Source organism: Rattus norvegicus, chromosome 6 (genome assembly GCF_036323735.1).
Source record: "Rattus norvegicus strain BN/NHsdMcwi chromosome 6, GRCr8, whole genome shotgun sequence".
Classification (NCBI taxonomy): Eukaryota; Metazoa; Chordata; class Mammalia; order Rodentia; family Muridae; genus Rattus; species Rattus norvegicus.
Window position 1 is genome coordinate 79897543 of NC_086024.1, and position 18432 is coordinate 79915974.

Here is an 18432-nt window from a genome sequence, read left to right on the forward strand (position 1 = left end):
CTCCCTGTACTCCACATCCATCCTGAGTGCTCAGCAAATATTTTGTATTCCTAATGTGGTTTAATTTTGCTTAGGAACTGGTTACTGTACCTGTAAATGTTTGGCACTGATGGAAGAGGAGACCAGTGATAGGATCAGCGGAAAGCCTCCATTTCTGTTCATACTTATGCGTTTGCTTTCTCGATGCACAGGCAGAACCACCGTTCAGCTATTTTTAAAGTATACACTTTAAGAACAAGCATATACTTGGCCACAAACACACTTACACATACCTACTCCTTATTTTAGTTATAATTACAAGAGCAAACTCTGCTTATTATTTTTTAAATACTCATTTTATTTTATGTGTAGGTATTTTGCCTGCATGCGTCACTGTACATCATGCGTGTGCAGTGACAGTGGAGACCAGAAGAGGGCAGAGGATATCCTGGAACTGGAGTTACAAATGGGTATCAGCAGCCAGAAGGGTGCTGAGACTTAAACCTGGGTCTTCTGGAAGATCAACCAGTGCTCTTGACCATTGAGCAATCTCTCCAGCCCCAAAGTATGCGAAAAGACATAGTAAACACATGCGTTTTCCAACCTCGTGACATAACTAGTGTTAAGATTTGGCCATAAGATCATTCAAACAACTCTGTGTGAATTATTGACCATGCAGAAAGGCTGTAGTGCATGCTCCGATGTGCACACTCTGATGAGGCTGTACACTTAACTACAGCAAGAGCTCAGAACCTCAAAGCGTTGATTGTACAGTGTGGGAGGAGGGGTTGGCTAGTCTTTGCAGGATTGCTCTGTAGGGGAGCAATCTCAGGCTACCTTTGCTCTGGAAAAGAAAGCTTCTATTGCACTTTCTTCTATACATCTATAACAGCTCCATTTTAGTCAGTGTTCTGTTGGTATGAAGAGACACCATAAGGGTGTCCACTCTTGTAAAAGAAAGCATTTAATTGGTGCTTGCTTCTGGTTTCAGAGGTCCTGTCCTTTATCATCATGGTGGTGAGCATGGGAGCACGCAGGCAGACGTGGTGCTTGAGAAGTGGCTCAGGATCCACAGGCAGCAGGAAGACAGAGCCACTGGGCCTAGCTTGGTCATTTGAAACTTCAAAGAGCCCCCTAGTGACACACTTCCTCCAACAAGGCCACACTTCCTAATTCTCCCAAATAGTGCCACTCCCTAAGCATTTAAATATATGAACCTATGGGAGCCACTCTTATTCAAACCACCACAGCTCTCGAAGTTGGAGAGAGGAAAGCTCTGTCTTTCAAACCCTGACTAGGGAAGGCCTGTGCAATTTCCTATGTTCCTGAGGTTCCCATCCTTGACATAGCCTGCTCCTGTCAGACAGTACACACTCACTCTGGACGTTACTTACTGTCTGCAAACATCCCTTTGAAATGATTTTTAAAAATTAGCTTTCAAGTCATTGTCAATAAATCATTATTATTAATAAAACAATATTAAAATTCACCAATAAGCCAGAAATCTGTAGAAAATGCACCTGGTCAGTGGAGAACTTATAGAAGAATTGGCAGAAGCCCCAACTAAAGAGGGAAAGTTTAGCCTCTGCAAGCATTCTTTAACCCAGGGCCTAAAGAACTGTGTTCAGGACAGCTGAGGTGGATGGAACTTTCCTTAGTTAGAAATAGAATCAGTGGGGTGACTTCTGACCTCCAAAGGACATTGGAAATCTGTCTGGGGAAACCACAGGGAAGGGAGTTGGGAGCAAAGAAGAAGGATGATCGCATTTGGATAACACTCAACCTTCTCAAAGGCTCCTATGGGAAGGCTGTGGGAGCCATGCAGAAGTACCTGAAGCCCTTCCCCAGAGGGAAGCCTTCCTGGCTGCAAGGTTGCTGGGAAGCAGCAGACTTGCAACCACAGCAAAGAGTTCCATAATGCAGCCAATAGTGAAGTCTTTGTAAGAGGAATCTGTTTTGAGCCTATCTTCTTGTCCCTAGTCAATTGTCAGTGAAGCATGAGGGGCAAAATAAGGCATTCAAGATACATAATGAGTCGTTTGGTATGCATGGATGCAGAAAAAACAAAACAAAACAAACAAACAAAAAAACCCCTTACATGTGAAGTAACCCAAGCAAAAGAGTCAAGAAAGACAGACTATAAGATAAGACAGAATAGAAGATAAAAAGCTTTGACTCCTTGGTTTGATCTAGAATATTTATTGAAGTAGGGGGAAAAATGAAAGGGATTCCTCTCAACCAGCAAGCAGACTGTTCTTATTTAAGTGACAAAAGGCTCAAGACTGAGGACGACATTTTTTTTAAATATATGTTCAGATTCAATCAGATGTCAGAGAGTTGGTCTCTATAAAGACTATTTTTAAATCACTTGGGAATCTAAATTAATCCATTTGTTTTGTAGACTAAAATTTAAAAGCATCTTATTATGAAAAGGTAGAGATCGTTAACTATAAAAGCAAATACAGAGTGATTTCATTTAGCAAACACATGTATGCATCCCCTCAGAGGAAGACTGTGGGGACGGGGAAGAAAATCTACTAGGGCTCATCAGCTTTTATCGTGTAGATAAGAATGTGGCTGTGCTTTAATTTATACATTTCTTTATTTATATTTATTCACTTACTGGTCTTTGTGTAACCCTGGTTGTCCTGGAATGTTCTATATCAACCAGACTTAAACTGACAGACATCCACCTGCCTCTGCCTTCCAAGAACTAAGATTAAAAGTGTGAGATTAAGTTCACACTTTAATTTTTAAAATTAGTCTGTATTTATCCTGAATTTCTTTTTTCTTTATCTACATTTAACTCCAAGTGCAAAATATAGTCCTGTCCATAGGTTTCTCTGCCTTCTCCCAGTATTTAATTAGAGATATAGTGGTTATATAAATGAGAAACATGGTTGATTAAGTCTAGAGAGTCATATAACTGAAAATTTCCTCAAACACACCTGTTTCAGGTAGACTTGGCTGTCATGTGCGTGCCTTGTGTTTTTAACTTCTCAGCCTCACCAGAGAGACACGTGGACGGTCTGGGGTCAGGACAGCACATTGACATCTTAGACCATAACAGTGCATGCAAATTAAGATCAAGTTTTAATTCCTGGGTGCTACATACAGATGGCAAATCTCTGATTGAAACCTTAAGGCAGCCCCTGTCACCGAAAACAAGATGATTTCTGGAAGGTCTGTGAGGAATAGGCAGAGGCCTCTCTCACTCTACAATGTGAGTCACACATGTGTACATGTGTCCCAACACTTCACTCTGACCCCTAATTGTTTCCAACACCAGAGATGAGAAGGGTATGTGAGAGAGAGAGAGAGAGAGAGAGAGAGAGAGAGAGAGAGAGAGAGAGAGAGAGTGTGTGCATCAGGTAGTCACAAAAGAAATGAAGAACAAGCGTATATTTATGACCCTCGGAAACCAGTACACATTCCACATGGGAGAGGGGAAAATGGGGAGGAAGTAGCATATGAGACAGACTCCGTAGCCCTCAGTAATAACCACATGACTGCTCACTTCTCTGAGCACTGTGTAAGTAAATGTGAAAACATACACAGCCCAGGGGGCGTGCTAGACAGCTGGGAGACAAAGAACAACCAAAGAGAGAGTGAGCATGAATTCACGGTTTTAACTTTAGGGACGATTGGAAGTAGGCATTCTAGGTGGGTGGGTGGGTGGGTAGTTAGATAGTTAGTTAGTTAGTTAGTTAGTTAGTTAGTTAGTTAGTTAGTTTGCTTTTTCAGCACAGGGTTTCTCTAGGTAGCCCTAGCTGTCCTGGAACTCACTATGTAGACCAGGTTCTGACCTCAAACCCTGCCTCCCCAGGGCTGGAATTAAAGTGTCCCACCATGGCCTAGCCTCGATGGGCTTTGTAAGCTTTTGACCATCAACATTTCTTACACCTTACACAGATGAGTGTGTTGATCAAATCCATGAGCAAACACCAGCATTCATCTCTTTGGGGTGGTGGTTCTTTTTGAAGAAGATAATTCTCACCAAGGAATTTCATTGCTCAAAATTCTATTTTAGAACCTTAAGTTTTTTGTCACTAAAGAACGGGTGGGAGGAGAAGTTTGGGTTGGGGCATTGTGAGACCGAGTCTCACTGTGCAGCCCAGGTTTGTTCTTAAACCGTGGCAATCAACCTTCCAGCCTCCGCCTCCCAGTGCTGGAGTCAAAAGTATGAGTCGATGTACATAGCTCGAACTATTCTCATTCTTAAAACTTACCTACTGGAGAAATGAGAGAACGTTCAACCACCTCCTTGAAAGCAGCTCGCCTACAAATCTATGAATTATATCGATGACTCTCGGTACTTTCTATCTTGTGACTGGAATGGCCTTGCCCGTGAGACATTCTTCACTACTCTGGCTTTTGATTGCTGTGGTTTTAGTCTTGTACCACCAAGTCAGCTCCCCTCTCTGAATTTTTTCTGTCTTTCTTTTATCATGTTTTTCATAAATTGTGCAAACATGTCAATGGCTTTCATCAACCTGAAGATAGCCTTTGGTAATCTCTTACAGTCTATAGCATTTCACGTCTAAACCCATAATCTTTAAATTTTTTAAATGCACTTGTTAATTTATTTATATGCATGGGTGTTATGTTTGCATATAAGTCTGTGTACCGTGTGTGGCTGGTGCCCAAAGAGGCGAGAAAAAGGAGTGGGGTTTCCTGGCACTGGAGTTCCAGATGGCCGTCAGCTGCTGTGTGGGCTCTGGGAATTGAACCTGGATCCTCTGCAGGAGCGGTCAGTGCTCTTAACTACTGACTCATCTCTCTAGCCTTCAACATTGTTATCTTAGTGTTACTGTGTATTTTCTGTCCCATTCACCTCTGAACATCCTCAGAGCAATGGTTTGCCCTCTTTCTATCTCTCGTACTAAGCCCACAGCCTAAGGCACAGACTATGCTTAAAAGAAAAAAAATAATTCAAAGGATAAATGAATGAGATGTTCAATTTATTATGTCACTCAGACTGAATTATGCCTCAGAGTTCCTTTACAAAGATTTCAAAATTCTACAATGCCTGAGTAAATTACACCAACTCTGCTCCCTTCTACTTGGGGTAAATCTCCCTTTGCTTCATTCATCTCCATCTGCAGACTACTGAAGATCACTCAGCTTGGTAAAAGAAAGGCTATATCAGCAAATGGGCTCTGTTAGACTGCATAGGCGCAAACACGTTGTAAGGATTTCCTCCTCCTAGCAGTCTTATCAAAAGAGGAAATTAAATTTATTGGCCTTGCAAGAGCTTGTGGTTTGTGGCTTCCACCGAAACAGGAAGCAAGGTCTCTGAAAGAGTGGCAGCGAAAGGTTAAAGGAGCCAGATCCACCACAGCCTTCAGCTCTGAGGGAGGCTCTGAGGGAGAGCTGAAACCTGTGACTCAGGGCTTTCCCTCATGACTGTCTTTGCTCCTCAAGTTTTTTTTGTTGTTGTTGTTTGTTTGTTTTTGTTTTTTAACCATGTAGATGAGGACATTGTTCTCCGAGAAGGATGAGAAGTGGAGATGTAAACACAGAGTTGGAATTAGCCAGTCATGAGCACAGACAGAATGGGCTCTACTTAACACTGTTACGTGTGTGTGTGTGTGTGTGTGTGTGTGTGTGTGTGTGTGTGTGTTGCCCTGGAGGCCAGACAAGAACATTGGCTCCCCCAGAAGTGGAGTTATGGATGGTTGTGAGCCACTAGTCAGGTGCTGAGAATCAAACCTGGGTCCTCTGCAAGATCAAGTGTTCTTAACCACTACACTGCAAATAAAAAAGAAAAGAAAAATAAAGGAGAGGAACATGACTGGTCCTGGTGTGCTGGAGGAGAAGGCTTATTATAGATATGTGCTGGAGCATAGGCAGAGGCAAGGACATCTGGCAGAGTCTGGAGTGAACATGACCCTGAGTCATGTGAGAAGATTGGGAGGGGAAAGGAAAGAACAGTGAACCAGGTGCCACGGCCAGGAAGCCGAAAGGTATTAAAATGGTTGGATTACATAGGGAAGTGCAACCCGGTCCCCCTGGGCTGGAGAGTTCAAGATGAGGTGGGGTTTACCAGCCAGAAGGGCCCTGTCTGAAGAGGAAGGGTCTAATGGATGCAGGGAGAACCTCATAGCAAGGTCTGATCTGACATAAGTAGGCACCTCAGTCATTTCTCCCAGGTTTGAAACCTAACATGGCATGTGTAGAAGTCAGAGGACAAATTGTGGAGTTTGCTTCTCTCCTTCAACTATGTAGGTCCTGGGCATTGAACTCAGGCCATTGGGTTTAATGGCCTGACAGGCCGTCTTGCCTGTCCCATGGAGGCAATTCTGTGTTAACCAAGTGGTCCAGCTTGTCTGTGAAAGTGCTTCCTCTCCTTTGTCACTGTGTTCTCCAGGTCCTGATACAGTGCCAGACATACTTTAGGGTCCTGATACAAGTACTATGAATATGAGTGTGTCTTTTTGAACTAATGAAAATGGGTATTTGGACATTTTGGGCAGAGTTTTAAACAGACAGTCAGCACCTCTCACTTTAACAAATACCCGAGAGAGTGGGCTTATAAAGGTTTATGTTTGCTCACAGTTCTCCATGGTCAATCGGCAGCAGATCATGGTGAGGACATCACAGTGGAGTATGGCTGGTCACTTGATGTCTGGAAAGTAAAAGATGGTGATGGAGAAGAGACCAAGGTCTCAAAATTCCCTTCAAGAGCTTCTCTTCTAAGACCTAAAACTTCCCAAAGCCCCACCTCTCGGATTTCCTACTGTTTCTCACTACTGCACGAAGCTCTAAATCTCCAACACATGGGCCTTTGTGAGTCATTTAAGATTCAAACTCTAGGGGCTAACAAGGTCTTCTCAGGTCAGGATAGGATGAACGAATGATTTTAACATGAATATAACCAACAGAGGGGCTGGTTTTGTATCCCACCTGGAGAGTCTAACTTCTCAGCCACTTGTGCTGATTTGTTAAAAGATCTATTTCATTTATTGTCGCGCGCCCAATGTCCCGCCAGCAGGAAACGCACGCGCGGACACACGAATCCTTCTGCAGCAAAACGTTTTTATTGTATCTTAAAGAGAGGGCCCGGGCGCCAGCATGGCGCGGCTTATATACACCCTAGCGCTGCACATCCACACCTGATTGGTCGCTTACCCATGATCTCATAGGCACGCCCCGGAGTGGGCAAAGACCTGGCACGAAGACACTCTTGCACATGTGTACACAGTTAACTTCCTGAAAGGAAGTCGGCTGGCGCGGCGGAGGCCAGCGCCATCTTGTAATGGCAAAAAGCTATCCCGGCTTTCCACGTGGGGCGCAGTGGAAGTCAGCACCATCTTGTGGTGGCAAATGTTATTGCGGCTCTCCACAATTTATGTATGTATGTATGTATGTATGTATGTATGTATGTATGTATGTATGTATTTACTTAATGTATGAGTGAGTTAACCAGGCAGGACCCTCAATAGATGGTTGAGAACACCAACCCACACACAAAACCTTCCACCCCAAATTTGTCCCACCTACTAGACAGATGGAGCAGAGACTGAGGGGCCAACCAATGACAGGCCCAACTTGAGACCCATCCCATGGGCAAGCACCAATCCCTGAAACTATTAATGATCCTCTGTTGTGCTTGCAGACAGGAGCCTAACAACTGTCCTCTGAGGTTCTCCACCAAGCAGTTGACAGAAACAGATACAGAGACCTGCAGTGAAACATTAGACAGAGTTCAGGAAGTCTTGTGGAAGAGTTGGGGGAAGGGTTGAGGGATCTGGAGGGGACAGGGACTCCACAAGAAGACCAATAGAGTCAACTGACCTGGACCCTTGAAGGCTCTCAGAGACTGAACCACCAACCAAAGAGCACACGTGGGCTGGACCTGGGCCTCCCTGCACATATGTAGCAGTATAAAGCTTGGTCTTCATGTGGGTCCCCAACTGTGGGGAGTAGGGGCTGTCCCTGATACTGTTGCCTGTCTGTAGATCCTATTCTCCTAACTGGGCTGCTTTCTCTGGCCTCACTGCCTAGTCCTGCAGAAACTTGATGTCTCAGGGCGCATTGGTACCCAGGGGCCCCTCCCCCTTCTTAGAGAAGGAGAGAGGGGAGAATGGGGAGATGAGGGGGAGTTGAAAGTAATTAATGGAGGGAAAATGTGTTTATTTTATGAGTGCTCTATCTGCATATACACCTTAACACCAGAGAGGGCATCAGATGCCATTAATAGACAGTTCTGAACCACCACATGGTTGCTGGAAATTGAACTCAGGACCTCTAGAAAGAGCAGCCAGCACTCTTAACATTGAGCTATCTCTCCAGCCCTCTGATAATTTTAATAATGGCACTTAGGAAGAAATCAAATCCATTTTTCCAGAACAGTAAACCTTAACAGAAGCTCAACTCCAGAGAAAACAACTCTGGGCATTGGGTATCTGTGAGCAGAGATGGGCTACAATTGGTAGCAGGTACATAATTTTGAAAACCTTTCTGTATTTCTGAGGAAGCTACAGATTTTGTTCGCGTCTGCCTCCCTCCCGTCACACACTCAATTTATTGTTTAGGACATGTTTAAGAAACATTAAACCGTTTTCAAACAGAGAAACCTTTCTCTCAAGCGGTGGAGAGCTAGGTTCCTCTCTGAGGAGGAAGTGAAGAGGTCGCAGTCCCTTGACCTAACCCCTGGAACTGTCTTAGGAGGGGCATGAGCAATCTCCTTTTGTGAAGCCTGGAGGGAGAGAAGAGGATCCTAGATTTCCAGAATTTTTTTTTCTTCTGCCCTTCCTCCCAGTGTACATTAGAACCTGGGAGGTTTGTGGGTATTGGCAGTTCATCACGGGTATGGGAGCTTCCTTTCATCCCCAATCTTTGGTTTGATTTAGTCTGTTTACACTAGGCCATTCTTCTCAGCGACTCTAAGGCTACCTGGAAGCCGCGGTGGAACAGGTTTCCTCGGGAGGTGGCGCCACAGCCCACTCCCTCTGCCAACCGCCCGCAGCTCAACGCTGGTGTGGGCCTGGCCGAGATTCCAGCCACGCAGCATCGCTTGCCTTGTAGAGTTTGACCTGTGGCCGGAGCGGTCTCAGAATCTAGCGATCCCGCATCGCTCGGGTGCTCTCCCAGTCCGCACCTGCGCGTCCTCTTCCAGATGCTTCAGCCGTGGGTGTCCCAGGCGCCTGCTGTTGGGCTGCGGCTTGCGGCTGCTCGCGGTACTGCGACCCGAGTGTGCCGTAGGAACTGAGTTGGTGACCTGAGGGGTGATTGCGAACCCGTGGCCACAGCCTGCCCTGGGAGCCACCAAACTTAAGGACTGTCAGAATGGGAGTTAGGGCCTTGGAGATCTGCGTGGTACACGGCGAGGAGCACCCGGCAGAGAGGGGTTCCAGTTCTCCACATGTTGCAGATGGGTCCTGGGCCAGGGTCCCAAGTCAGAGGATTCAGACTCACAGAAGGGAACTCACAATAAGCGCTGATTCAGAGTTCGTGGCTTTGGAAGGAGCAGATTCAGAGTGCAAAGGAACGTCCAGCAGTCCGGGAGGGGGCGGTATTCACCAAGCTCTTCTGAAGAGCTAAGGGAAAGTGGGGGTGGCTAAGGATAGTGTTTGAATGGAAAGTAAAAAATCTGAAGCAGACTTCCTTCTTACACCCCGAGGCTGGCCTGCTGCAAGGGGTTCTTATATTCAAACCCTAAGATGACACAAGTGTACTCCCCCCTGTCTCCAGCTCCCTCTTCCCTCCTTTTACCACTCTGAACACACACACACACACACACACACACACACACACGCACGCACGCACGCACGCACGCACGCACGCACGCACGCACGGGTTGCAACACTTAATTGACAGAGTAGGCGGCGAGTAGATAACTAAAGTTGCTATCAGATCCATCTCAGATTCTTCCTTTCCACAGCGATGTGACTATAGAAAAGAAGCATGAACAGGATTCTGACTGGAACCTGAGTCTGACGGCTTGCTCTGCGGAGTCCCTGTGGTCTTTGGACCCTGGAAAGTCTTCCTTTTAGAATGTGTTAGAAAACAATGTGAAGAAAACAGAGCCCAAGTCAACATTGAACAGCTCCTAACCAACCAACGCCCCCTCCCTGCAACTCCCCCCTCCACCTCCTTCAGCTAAATTCAAACAAGAAAGCATTGTAAGGCCTCCAAAGTTTTTTGCTTTTTGTTTTTTTATGATTCTTTGATGTCCTTAAGAGCCTCAAATACTGTAGTTCACCTTTGAGACCATTATCATACTTAAGCACACAATTATTTAATGACAGCCCTTATGTATATGGCATACCATTCAAGCACATGCTTCTGTAACAAACTATCAACTTTCCCTGAAGACTGTCATTTATATTATTAAAATGGTCCTGTTTTAAGAGTAGGCTTGATGGCCTGTAATCCAAGTACAGGGAGGCAGTGCAGAGGGTGGCGAAGTGTGGATCCAGGGGCTCTAGCACCCCCTTACCTACACAGTGAGGTAACCAGAACTAGATGATGAGACACATTTTCAAACAACAGAAAGAACTCATTTAAAATCGAAATTTGCAAAAATTTGAAAAAGTGCTTGTATGCAACAACTCGACCCTGAGTAAATAATTTCCACAAGGATCCTGCATCGCCAACATTGACCTGATGAAGATGGGAGACCTGAAGACTTTTCAACCTTCAATTTAAAAAAAAAAGTCTTTATGGCTGGGGTGAAAAGGAGTTGGTGAGCTAAGCCAATGGGGCAGTCTGCCTTTACTACGTGCAAAAGCATTCAGACACATGGCGACCCTTTAGCAATAAAACTTTATTGATGATCGTTTGAAAGTTATAGCAACTCCAAGGTTATAAAACTTGCCATAAAATACCAAGCAGTCATTAGTTTACCTGACCTCATTTCAATATAAACTTCCACAAAACATTTTATTTTGTTCCTTCCTATAAGTGGAGAAAGGAACTCGAGGAGGCCAAACACAGCAGCCTTTGACTGAGGACCCAAGATCTGCGATGTGACACCCTGACCTTCATGTCTACAAATAAACAATGAGATTTACACCCTGTTCTTACCTGTAGATATGACAACAAGGATGCTAGCAACACCCATGGTTTAGCTCCAGCCATCGATTTGTAGAACGTGACCCAACCTCAAATTATGGATGAGTGTTGTTTCTCTGTGGAGGATCCATGAATCATCTTTAAGAGTCGTGAAGGCCATTTGTGTTGGAAGTCTAAGGAGCAAATGGCTGCATGTTGTTTGTCATGTGACCCGAAGAGTGAGATGTTTAACAGTCAAACTGGGGCATAGAGGAAATGAGAGATAAATGGAGAGTTAGCAATTCCTCCACCCTCAGCTATGATTTTGAAGGAAGGCAACTGCCCCGATGTACCAAGCCTGCAGGAGAGAAACTACATCGGGATTTGTCAAGAACATCACTGTGGTTCAGCTAACTGCATGTGCAGACTTAAGGCCCAGACCACAGAGGCCAGCCAGGGAGCACTGGTGCTGTGGAGAAGCCTCCCCTGCTCCCCTTTGGCTCGGCTGGAGTTCATGCTCGGTTAATGCTTTGTCAGGACAGTTTACCTGCCTTTAGTGCAAACGGATCTCTGAGCAATGACAGATGGTAAGGGTGACCTTGTGTTAGCTGTGTGCTAACTTCTCTCCAACATGTAGAGGTCTGGATACATTTTTCATGCGTTGTTTAAAATATAAGCTTCAAGATGGATCCAAGCATATATGCATTTATGGTGGTTTAGAAATCTAAATGAAAAAAAGGGAACTACTTTATGACCTCACTGGAATTCATCTTGATAATGTTATGCTTAGTTTCCTGGTGTGCCTTAAAATATTTTAGGGATTTCATGGACTTTAAAACAGAAAAGAACAACTTAAAAAAATGTGTGTGTGTGAGTCTCATGCAAAATTCTACTTTCTTCTTCAGAATGGTGAGTGAGTGTGTGTTTGGCAGAGAAAGGTAGCATCTCACAGAAAGGGAACTAAAAAAAAGAGAGATACATGGGAGGAAGCCTTGGAAAGAGTAAGCTTTCCTGGGGTTCAACACACACACACAGACACACACACACACACATTCTCACACATACATACACACACATACACCCACACTCACACATACACACACACTCACACACACACTCACACTCACACTCACACATACTCATGCACACACACAGAGGCTAACATACACACTCAGACACACACACTCACACACAGTTGGTACACGCTTCTGCGTTGCCATTTTACACCCACTCTCATACACACTCTCACACACAGAGAAACACACATTTATACCCAGACGCACACAGACTCACACAGACTCACACACATACAGACTTACACACAGACTTATATACACTCACACACACACACGGAGACTCAGATACACACAGAAACACACACACACACACTCACACATATGCACACAAACTTAAAGACAAACTCATAATACTCATACAGACACACACATTCGCACACACTCACAGACTCTCACATACTCACACACAGAGAAACACATTCACACACACAGACTCACACACTCACACATAGACTCACACACTCACACACAGAGACACACACACAGACTTACACGCAGACTGATACACACTCACACAGATACACACAGAGATTCACACACACAAACACACACACTCACACACAGACTCACACATATACACACACACAAACTTAAACACAGACTCATACTATACACACAGATGCACACATTCATACATACTCACAGACTCACACACTCACATACAGAGAAACACATTTCACACACACACAGACTCACACACACATACAGACTTACACACAGACTCATACATACTCATACACACTCACACACACAGAGACACACACATAGAGACTCACACATGAACATGCACACTCACATACACGTACTCACACACACATACACACAGAGACTCACACACACTCACAGACTCTCACACACTCACATACAAAGACTCACATACACACACAGACTCACACACTCACACACATAGACTCACACACTCACACATAGAGACACACACACAGACTTACACGCAGACTGATACACACTCACACACACAGATACACACAGAGACTCACATACATACTCAGACACACACACACACAGAGACTCACATGCACACTCAGACACACACACTCACACAGTTGGTACGTGCTTTGGAGTCGCCATTTTATGTTCCGTGTGCATGGGCCAACTGTTTGTTGCCTTGCACCACTTGAGTGTCTTCAGGTCAGCATCAACTTCCAGGAGTGGGAGGGAGGAAGCTTGCAAATCAAGCCGCCTCTGGACTGAGCATGACATCTTTGTCAGGTTTAGAGACAAATCAGAGACTGGGGATGTAGCTCAGTGGTAAACAGACCTCTTGACTATGTGTGAGACCCTGGGTTTGATCTCTGGCACTGAAAAAAGAGAGCAGGAATAGGAATTTTAAATTCAGTCCTTTGAGCCTGGGGGCCTTTTGGGAAAGCTCTCACAGTGGGCTATCCTCAGGAATAAGCTGACAACCAATTGCCTTCACAGCTGAGATGGGTGCATTTGGGTATTGAGGCCCACGTGGATGTACAAACCGTCGGCAATAATACATCCTTAGTGTTAGCAAAGTTTTAACTTTGGTGTTTATATGTTTTTCTGTTATTAACCCAAGTGTTCATTTCGCTTTTTCTGGATTCTTGGCAGGTATGATGAAAGGGAGAAAAGGCCTCTCTCTCTCTCTCTCTCTCTCTCTCTCTCTCTCTCTCTCTCTCTCTCTCTCCTTTAAAAACATTGTTACAGAAAATAGATCCTCTTCCACTGTCAGCGCCCATCTCAGAATAATTATTCAGGAAAGGCCATTCAGACTCCTCAGACTAATGCTCGACTGTGGCCATGTTAATAGTTCACTAGTAACCTCACGGTGTTTTTATGCAGGCACTGTATTTTCAATGTTTGACTCTTCAGAGACTATTCACTTGGACTTACTTTTCTGACTGTCCCTTTTAGCCTGATCCGGGGAAGATATGGATGGCACCTGAAGGGATTCCCAAACCCCTCTCCGTTTTAAAGAGATGGTAAAGTACAGCAAGGCACACACTTCAGCTGTTTAGATTCTGTTCTGAGATGCTGCCTTTTCAAGTATTTTCATGTGCTTTCCTGGACGTTAGCTAATTAAGGTCTCAGTAAATCACGAGTAAAACGTTTTCAGTGTGCCTTGCAAATACATTTGTTTGTAATTTTTTGACAGCTGGCTGATAGCGAAACTTCAAATTATACCTCGGGTTCTGGTGACCTGAACAGACTACAACTTTGCCCTCATCATTTTATTGACACAAGAAACTTTCCCTGAAGATGGGGGAAATGCAGCTCATGTAGTATCATCCGTGTGTGTGTGTGTGTGTGTGTGTGTGTGTGTGTGTGTGTGTGTGTTATTCATTCCATCTATAGAACCCAGCATAGGTTTTTTTTTTCACCCTAGGGGTACATTTTCTAAATGAGACTAATTTGCTCTAATAGAAATAATGGTGTCTTCTATGCACCTAATACCTTTATCCCCAAACATCCATGCGCCTTAGCAGTTCCATGATGAAACACACTGATCACATGCATGCTATGGCCAGAAGCCATGGCTCACCTTCCGGGAAACCACAAGGTTAACCCTGTGTTTGCTGTCCTCTCCCCCTTTTTCTTTTCTGCTGGGGAAGAAATGTCAAGTCTCTAGATAGCTTTGCCTCCAGATAAATATATTATAAAATATATAAATTATTAGAAAATAATCTAGTTCCAAACGATAGTTTCTTAGCTACCCTTTAATTAAAAGAAGAGACCAGGGGAGGTTGATTTTGAAGGTCATAATTTTTAAATAACTTTGCTCTTTTGGAATTTCCAGAACTTTAATAAATAGCATGTCTTTTACTCTAGATCCTTCTCTTGGGGGGAAACTGTGGATGCAAAAACCGAGAAAGTGAAAACCAAAGAAACTGCACCTACTTGTGTCAGTTCCCACTTGGGAACTTGATTTTTTGTGTCAAGGTTGAAGAAATATCTAGAAGTGATTTTGAACAATAAAATTCTGTGTCTGAGAGATCTGAGAAGTCTGTAAGTACCTGCCCCCTGCCTGTTTCTGTCCTTTTTTTAAAAAAAAAATGAACTTTTCAGATGTGAACTATAAGCCAATTTGCTGTCTTCCGTTTTAAACCTACCTCCAAGTGCTTTCAACGTGGTACTTTCACCTAGCAACTCTGAAATCTGCAAGTGTACGACATCTACACTGCAAAAGGAACCTACCCAGGTCGGTAGGCTAAGATACTTTTTCTTTTAAACACAACCATTGTATTGGTTGCTGTCCTGGTTGCTAGAGTGGCCTGGCTAGGAAGACTTGTAAATGTCCCCTGCTTTACAGAGTCAGGAAGCTAGGGTGATTTATCCCAAGCAACAGATTCGAATCTTCTATTCCTTGACTTCCAGTGGTTTACTTTTTTCCCCTTAAACTGGCACTACAAACCATTTTTCCCCTAACATCCAGTAATGGGATCATTATTTCTCCCCCTAGTGAAAGGGTGTCTCTAAGAACAGAACCATGTGTTGAGGCAGAAGGCAATCCCAAAGGAACTGGATTAGAATCACTCTAGCAATAAAAACTGCTAAGGGAATTTGTGTTGTCAGCTCGCCAGAACATCAGATTCACACCTCTAGTCCTGTAAGAGGTGCTAGGGGGCTTTAAAAAAAAGCCCTCTGTAGCTGCGACCTTGGCTTTCTAGCCCACTAAATAGCTCACCCTTTAGCCATTGCCTTGGGCTGCTGTCTTGACCCTGCAGGAAACAGAACTAGTCTTCTTTCCCCAGCCCTCTAGATCCACCCGGAGAGCCTGTCTGGACTGACAGGGCTGGTACTGCTGCAGTATATGCAGGGCACTGGCTCATCATTTTGGGTGCTAATCCCTAGCCACCACAACCCCACCCCCTTCAATCATTATTTTTCTAGGCTGAATAGAGAGCAGCAAGAGAATCCAAACAGCAGCACTTCAATACCTAAAACCTTCTGTAAGACGGACTTTAATAAAACTTTACAAAAGTAAAGAACTATGAGAATCATTCCTGTTGTTTAATACCTTCCTGGTATTTTTCCTAAACTCTTCCTCAAGAAATCTCTCTCTTACTCTTCGTGTTCTGAGCCCATCCTTCTCCTTCAGGAGTTTTTTCTTTGCTTGTGTGTGTGTGTGTGTGTGTGTGTGTGTGTGTGTGTGTGTGTTTAAATTAAATGTTTTGTCAAATGCTACCTAAGATGTGCTCTTAAACATCTGCGTATCTGTTTAAGACTGCACAGGCAGTGTTATTAGATGTGTACATTGTTTCATTATATAAACAATATTCTTTAAAAAAATTTTGTGTCTGTGCAAAGAGCAAAAGTCAACACTATTGTTTGGTTTTCAATTAAAATGGAATTTAGGCCAACTGGGCTCTTAGTAGAATGGTTCTTGCCCTGCATATACCAGGCCCTGGGTTCAATCCTCAGCAGTACAAGAAAATAAAAAGATGTGAGCTAATAAATGCTAACCTACAACATTTTGTTATTGAAAGGTAAATCGTGTAATGTCAGCAATCTACTCCAACCGGGAACCTTAAAAGCAGATGTACCTGGTGTCGAAATTCGTTTACTCTGCAATTACATTACACTGCATTGTATAATCTTAGTTCATTATAGGAAGAGTTAAACGTGTGTGTGGGGGGGGTTCTGTGTGTTTCCCTTAAGCTTTGCTTTTCTATGGAAAACTACTTGGTGTGTGTGTCCCTCAGCGATTTTCCCAGAGATCCCTTTTTCGTTAGTGGAGGGGTGGGCTTACCATTTCCTACTTGCTCAGACTGCAGCCTGTCTCCACTGACAAAGCCTCCTGCAGGGAAAGGGGTGGTAGGCTCCCTTGCAGGAACTGCTTGGCTGAAATTTTTAGACAGGCTTTAGCGGAAGTAAGAAAGAAAGGTTTTCTCTGGTCTCATTGAAGGGAGTTTCTTGGGGCAGACAATCTGCACTAGAAGGTCCTACCTGCACCTGTCCGATCTCCAGTGAGAGTCAAGGCCAGGCAGCAGGGAAGACGCACGGCTTGTTGGCACCTGGCTGGGGACTTTGCAGTGGGTCGACTGCTGTTGAAAAGCTGCTTCCCGCCTGCCGGGCTCCGGTGGTGACCCACGCCAATGCGGGCTGAGAGGTCCTAGTCTGGGTAGGAATTTCAGTTGAAAGTACCTGTTGGAAATGTCCTCCATCCAGTCAACTGGGAAGTGACTTTGCTCATCTCCCATTTAGGGGAACAACAAAAAAACGAATTCATCATGGTCCACAGCTAAAGCAAGTCTCCCAATCCAGAAAAGACCTCTGCCCGGAGGAACCAAATCAAGGCAGAAACCTCTTTTGATTACCTCGCCTCCCAGAGCTCACTGAAGTTATTTTGTCATTATGTTTTAAACATGAAATAGTTCATTTCTTCGCTATCTTCAGGGTAATGGGGTGGAGGGGGGACTTGAAATGGATTCTCTCCCTGCATCTCCAGAAAAGTCAGGTGGCGGTAGCGCAGGGACTCTGCAAAGAAAGCAGCTAACTCTAGCACGTGCACCCTCAGGTTACTTGGGCCCACTAGCTGTGTTAATGACCAGTTCTGATTTTATTGTTTCTAGGCACCTCCTGATTTTGTTCCCTTGATAGTGCACTTTAAAAGAAACACACACACACACACACACACACACACACACACACACACACACACACACACACACAGATACCAGTACAGATCCCGTAGAAAAGCAACGGTGAATATTTTCTGTGCTTGGGTTGACATGCTAAGAGGCATATCTTGAGGATACATCATGCCAGTCGCAAAACAAAATTTCTCCTAGTCCTGCCTTGGCCCTCTTTTTGCTCTGAGGCTGGGCACCGTTGAAAGATGCATGGTCGCCTTTCTGACTGCACTCGGCCTTCCTGCCTTAGCATCATCCTAGGAAGGGTCAGAGCAAACATCCGGAACCCAAGCTCGCTTATGGCTCTCTTCTGGTCAACCCTGACCTGTTCAGCTGGAATTCTGTCCATAGTGAGGAGTGTCCCAGGAAGCAGGTCCTCTGACAGGCTCTGGGGTTTGGATAAGGGCAGGTTGTACTTCCTAAGATGTGGAGGGACTAGGGAGTGTTCGCTTCCCTTGTAGACACCGGCCTTTATGGAGTCTTTTCTTCTTTTTCTGGGGCCTTTAGTAATGAGCTGTTCCTGCAGTGTGGAAATTGGAAAGAGAGCAAGGATAGTAAGAGCCTAGCAGGGGACTTCTGACGTACTCTTGCTTGATAGTAATACGACTTCATCTAAATGTCTTAGGTGTTCACGGTTGATCTACACAGAGTTTTATCCGTTGTAAAGGCCACTGCCGCTTTGGAAGATTATCCTGTTGGACTCTGTGGCCTCCCACCGAATAGTGGGATGAGCCAGTAAAGAACCGGTCCACCATTTTCTC